This window comes from Neovison vison, chromosome 2 (genome assembly GCF_020171115.1).
Source record: "Neovison vison isolate M4711 chromosome 2, ASM_NN_V1, whole genome shotgun sequence".
Lineage (NCBI taxonomy): Eukaryota > Metazoa > Chordata > Mammalia > Carnivora > Mustelidae > Neogale > Neogale vison.
Window position 1 is genome coordinate 190,082,179 of NC_058092.1, and position 6,876 is coordinate 190,089,054.

Genomic DNA, 6,876 nt, shown 5'->3' on the forward strand with positions numbered 1-6,876 from the left:
AAAGTTACAAATAACCAAGACACTCCTAAATATGAATAGGATGAGGGGACATTCCCTACAAGGTATCAGGACTTATTTTAAAGCTAAATAATTAAGGTACTGTCAGTATTGTGTAAAGAAAGTTCCTTTGGAACAAAGTAGAGTCCAGACAGAATTCCACACATGAATGAATAAATGATAAATGCCAGAGGAAACATGTCACATCACTGAGGAACTAGTAAATACTTGGTACAGGGAGAGATGTCTGTACTTGAAAAAATTAAATAAAATTATATATTCACCTCACCACATAATCGATTCTAGATAAAAATTATATAATTAATTATAAATACTAAACTATTAAAATTTGGAATCATATATAAGGGAATAGTTTCATGATGAAATTGAGATGGAAAACTGTTTCTTACAACTTAAAAAAAAAGTGCTAACCAGTTAAAATGAGTATTTTTGTTCCTCCAAGGACACAAGAAAAACAATAAATAAAAGACAAACCATAATACCGGGAAAAGTGTCACCACGAAAGGATTAGTATCTGAAAACATAATGAACTTCTCCAAATTTAAAAAAAAAAGAAAAGAAAAGAAAACACATTTTTAAATAGTTAGAGGAAACCCTAAAGTTTCCATGAAAAGAGACTATTAGAACTAAGAAGCAAATTCATCAAAGTTGCAGGATACAAAATCAATATGCAGAAAATTGGTTGTGTTTCTATACACTAATATAAACAATTGAATAGGAAATGAAGAAGACATTACATTTACAATAGCATCAAACAGAATAAAATACTTAGGAATGAACTTAACAATGGAGGCAAAAGACTTGTACACTGACAGCTACAATATATCACTGAAAGAAATTAAGACAATAGAAATAAATGTAAAGACATCACATTCATGGGTTGGAAAGCTTAATATTTTATGAAAATGCTACTCAAAGTGGATCTACAGATTTAATGTAATCATTATCAAAACCCCACTGGCATTTTTTCAGAAATAAAAAAATCCTGTCTGTCAAATAAATAAATAAAATCTTTAAAAAAATAAAATTATTTAAAAAGGGGGGGGCACCTAGGTGGCTGAGTGGGTTAAAGCCTCTGCCTCTGGCTCAGGTCATGATCCCAGGGTCCTGGGATCGAGCCCCACATTGGGCTCTCTGCTCAGCAGACAGCCTGCTTCCCTCTCTCCCTCTGCCTGCCTCTCTGTCTACTTGTGGTCTCTGTCTGTCAAATAAATAAATAAAATCTTTAAAAAAAATATGGCTCAGTGGGTTAAGCCGCTGCCTTCAGCTCGGGTCATGATCTCAGGGTCCTGGGATCGAGTCCCACATCGGGCTCTCTGCTCAGCGGGGAGCCTGCTTCTCTCTCTCTCTCTGCCTGCCTCTCCATCTACTTGTGAGTTCTCTCTGTCAAATAAATAAATAAAATCTTTAAAAAAAATTATTTTTAAAAAAAGAAATACAAAAACCCAGCTTAAAATTCAGACGGTATCTCAAAAGACTCCAAATAGCAATCTTGAAAAAGAGGAACAAAGTTGGGCACCATGCTTCCTAATTTCAATACTGATTAAAAAGCTACAGTAACCAGCAAAATGTGGTTCTTGCATAAAGATAGACATATAGACCAACTGAGTATAGTAAAAAGCCCACAGATAAATTTGCATCTATATGGTCAAATGCTTTTCAGCAAGGGTGCCAAGACCATTCAGTGCAGAAAAAGCAGTCTTTTTTTTAACACATTGGTTTTCAATACAATTTTTGGTCTTTTAAATAAATCCAGTTGAGAAAACTGGATATAAACATGCAAAAGAATGAAGTTAGACCCTTACTGCACACCATCAACAACAATTAGCTAAAATGGATCAAAGATCCAAAACTATAAAACTCCTAGAAGAATACAGAGAAGAGCTTCATGACATTTGATTTAGCAGTGATTTCTCTGTTATACCACAAAAAGCCTTCTGTGTATCAAAGAACACAATCAATAGAGTGAAAAAAACAACCTACAGGATGGGAGAAAATATTTGCAAATTGTGTATCTGGAAAGGGGTTAATATTCAAAACATGTGAAGTTTAACAACAAAATAAATGGATTTAGAAATGCAAAGGATTTGAATATGAATTTCTTCAAAGAAGATATACAAATAGCCAGTAAGCATGTAAAAAGATACTCACTATCACTAACAATCAAGGTAATTCAAATCAAACCACAAAGAGATAACATTTTATAGCTATTAAGATGACTATTATTAAACAATGAAATAAGTTGGCAAGGATTTGCATAAATTGGAACTCACATGCTCTGCTGGCAGAAATATAAAGTGCTGCAGCCCCTATGGAAAATAAAATGGTCATTCCTGCAAAATTAAAAGTGGAATTACTATATATCCCAGCAATTCCACTTCTGGATATACACATACACACACATGCATCAGGGACGCCTGGGTGGCGCAGTTGGTTGGACAACTGCCTCCGGCTCAGGGCGTGATCCTGGAGTCCCGGGATCGAGTCCCACATCAGGCTCCCAGCTCCATGGGGAGTCTGCTTCGCTCTCTGACCTTCTCCTCGCTCATTCTCTCTCTCACTGTCTCTCTCTCTCAAATAAATAAAATAACATCTAAAAAAAAAAAAAAAAGTCTTGAAAAGATATTTGTACACCCATGTTCTAACAGCATTATTTATAGCAGTCAAAATGGGAAGCTACAAAACATCTCTACAGATGAAAGGATAACCAAATGTGGTACATCCATACAATGGAATATTATTCAGCCTTTCAAAGGAAGGAAATTCTGATGCATGTTATAGTATGGGTGAACCTGGAGGTCATTATGCTAAATAAAATAAGCTAACACAAGAAGACAAATACTGTATTATATGAGATAGGTAGCATAGTCAAATTCATACTAACAGATAGTAGAATGGTGTCTACTACGAGCTAGACAAAGGGGAAAATGAAGACACATTGTTAAATGGATATAATTTTGTTTTGCAAGATGAAAAATTTCTGGAGATTGGTTGCACAGCAAGTATATGTATATACTTGACAGCACTGAATTAAATATTTAAAAATATTTAACATAGGGGGGTCTGGGTGGCCCAGACAGTAAAGCATCTGATTCTTAATTTTGCCCCAGGTCATGATCTCAGGGTTAAGAGACTGAGCGCCCGTCAGGCACTGTGCTCAGCAGGGAGTCTGCTTGGCTCCCTCTCTGTCTCCCCACCTTCTCTTTTTGCCCCCCCCAACTCATGCTTTCTCTCTAAAATAAATAAATAAATAAATCTTTTAAAATATTTAAGATAGTAAATATTACGTTACATGTATTTTGCCACAATTTTTAGAAATGATTGAAGGACTTCAAAAAGCCCTTCACTGGAAAGTTACTATAATGGCAAATAATTATATAATTTATAAATTATAATGGCAAATAAAAATATTTTTAAAGATCAAATTAACTAGTAATCAGGGATTTGCTAGGTTGCAAAAATTGGGAAGTTTGACGGTACTAAGTGGTGATGGGATTGTGGGATACTGGGAACTGTTATACATGACCACTCCTTAAGTGTGTGGGCTTCTAAGCAAATCCATTTGTCAGGGATTCTGTCTATGTAAACAATTAGATCAATCCATTATCAGTTAGTCACCACTAATCGGGCAACTCGGCCTCATTCAATCCTGAAAATGAAACACTGTCTCAGTCGGCAGAAGCAATGTGCTGATCAGGCCAACCCTTGAAATGGAGAGCCCTCCTTGGGGCCCCAGGATAGTCCCAGAGATAGCGGTCTGGGAACTCCTTCTGTGCAGATGGGCAGGTGTGTTGGAATGGGGGTTAAAGAGGCAGAGAACACCTTAAAGAGGTGAACTAAAACTTGGAATGCCCTCTTACCCAGACAGCATTCTTGGTTCAAGCCAGTCTTAAGCACGATAGAAGTTAGAAAATTTTCAGAAAGGCGGTCCAAAGTGCACAATCCCCAGTAATACAGGCCAGGGCAAGACTTCTTGCCTAGGTATAAAGACAATACTTTTTTTTTTTTTTTTTTCAGAGAGAGAGAGAGCACAAACAGGGGGAGCAGCAAGCTGGAGGGAAAAGCAGACTCCTGGCTGAGCACGGAGCCCAACGTGGGACTCAATCTTGGGACCCTGGGATCATAACCTCAGCTGAAGGCAAACACTTAACTGACTGAGCCACCCAGGCGTCCCAAGGCAATACTATCTTATATACTGCTATAAATAATGTGTATGTAAGATGTGTATATGAGATGCTGAAAAGAATGCATCAATATAATCACTTTGAAAAACAATTGGCTTTTATCTTGTGAAGTTAAACATGTACATTACTTGTGACTTAGTTCTACATGTGTATACTAGACAATTTCTTGCATATTTGTTGTAAGAGTCATTTATAAGGCTATTCATTCCACCACTAACATTTCCATGATCTACACTTATATACAACAGCATGGATGAATCTCAGACATATAATGATGAATGAAAAAAACATAGTCATTCAAGATTATGTATAGTATGATTCAATTTTTACAAAGTTACCCAAAATCAAAATTAAATGCCTAATACACACATGTGTATATATATATGTATATACATATATATATACGTATATAATATGTAGGGGGTCAGTTGAAGGAAGCAGGGAAGAATTCACAAGTAGATTCAGAGATATTGGCACTCTATGTTTTTAAGTTGATTGGGGGAATACATGGATATTTATTTTGCCATTAAGTTTCATAAGTTATATATGCCATATATTCTTTTTGTGTATTAAATATGACATTTTTCACTTAATTTTTAAAGACAAAATAACTAAACCTTTAAAAAATCATTTAACCAAGAAATTCCCAAACATGTTTGAGGACGGGACATTCTTTCTGGGGGACCTTCATTAACATGCCAAACTAGCGCCCTTGGAATGCTTTAAGGGCTGGATTTGAGAATAAGCTGAACTTTATTAACGTGGTTTCCCAAGACAGCAGGCTGGGATAATGTGTGGTTTTTATGCCTCCTCATTTCAATAGCAATGCCACCCAGGAAGGGACATATTCAGTCTTGTACCTTTTCAAAAATGGAAGAAGAGACTCTTTGGGACTATGATAAATAATCCAAGCCTGATTGTCCTCAATACTTCATTCCTTTGCTTTACCTTCCTTGTGTGTATAAATTGTTCTCTATTCAGAGAAACATTAGTTCACTCTAAAACAATAAGCACTTTTAGTGGCTGTCTGCCTAAATCCAATCCATCATGTCCTTGCCCAAAACCTATCTCATCTCAAAACCTAAACTGTGAGTGAGAAATTACGTGTAAATTGCCACCACACCTTCATGGTGAGCAGTGCTGGTGTTTGAAGACCTAGTGATGTCAACCGAGTGCTGGATAAGGGGCTGTTTTGGCTCTTTGATCAAAATGTAACTTAAACGAGTTACGCACAATCATACTTTTACCCCACATGAGAGAAGACCTCCAGGGAATGTGGCAGTCATGTTTTCTTGGCTTCACAGTCTCGGAAATTTGGTTTTTGGCTGAACAACCAATGCTTACTCATTCCCAGTTCAAGTCAACAAATATTTATTGAGATTTATTGAGTGTTGGTTACAATTCTTGGACTGTGTGGCTGAAAACGAAAAAGATGAATTTGAAATCAGCTCTATCCTCAAGGACATTAAATGAGAGACAATGTTGAAAAAGAAAGAGGAACCAGTTCTTAGCTCTGCTGTTAACTTGCTGGGGGGACTCAAGGAATTCACTTTGTCTGGGGCTCATTTTCTCTTTCATAAATTAAAGTGTTGGGGCTGGATAATTGTGAAAGTTCCTTCTGAAGTTAAAAACTGATGATTCTGTGAATCTGGTTGAGTAGGTTAGATAATCACAAAACTACTTGATTACAAGCTATAAAGATCATCAAATGATCCAGTCCCCAAGGCTTGCACACGTGGAAACCAAGGCTCAGAAACATAATGGGACTTGTTCAAGATCACATAGCTACAATATGAGAGAGTACTAGAGGTGGGAGGGGAGGGGAGGCGATGTCATTACTGGGGGTGTTTTGGATGCACAGAATTCATTGTTTAAATTGAAATATAGTCTAGAAGGCCAGTGAACAATGGGGGTATTGAGCTGACCTTCCTCCCTCAGGTATCTCTTCTGTAGAAAGGAGGAGAAAATTGAGCCCATAGGTAGAGGAATTGCATGATTAATTGTGTCCAAAGGACAATGTTGCCAGACAGTTTGCTTTTCCTTCAGCGAAGATCCTAAAGAGAACTGAAACAGAAAACAGATAGATATCAAAGCATTTACTGTCCCATTACACCATAACCAGTGTTCCTGCCCCTCTTTTTGGCCTTAGCAGTTCAATAGCATTTACATTCTGTTATCATCTCACTATGATTCTGCTAATGTCCTCTTCTGATATTAACCTGAGTTAAAAGAAGTCTTTCCTTCCCCTCATGTATCCTGTCTACAATAATTTATGAACAGTAATCTTTGCACATGGGACAGAGTGGGTCAGTTGAGCTCACCGCAGGACACCTACAGAACAATTCTGGAGGAAAGATTTATGGAGTTTTTCCGGAGATTTATGTGCAAGGCACAGACAAAGAGAATTTAGAGCAGGACAGGAACTTCTTCTTAAGTATTGGGATTTGGATCAGTTAGCTATTGCTATGTAACAAACTATCCCAGATTCAGTGGCTTAAAGTAACTATCATTTATTAGTATAGGTCGAATATTCATGAGCCAGCTGGTTACTCCTGATGAGGACTAGGTTTGCTTCATTTCATTTGGGCTTACTCATATTTGTAAAGGTTGTTGGGGAGCGGGGAGCTTTGCTCTGAGCTGGGCTCAGTAGAGATACCTCGGTTGGGTCAGTTCA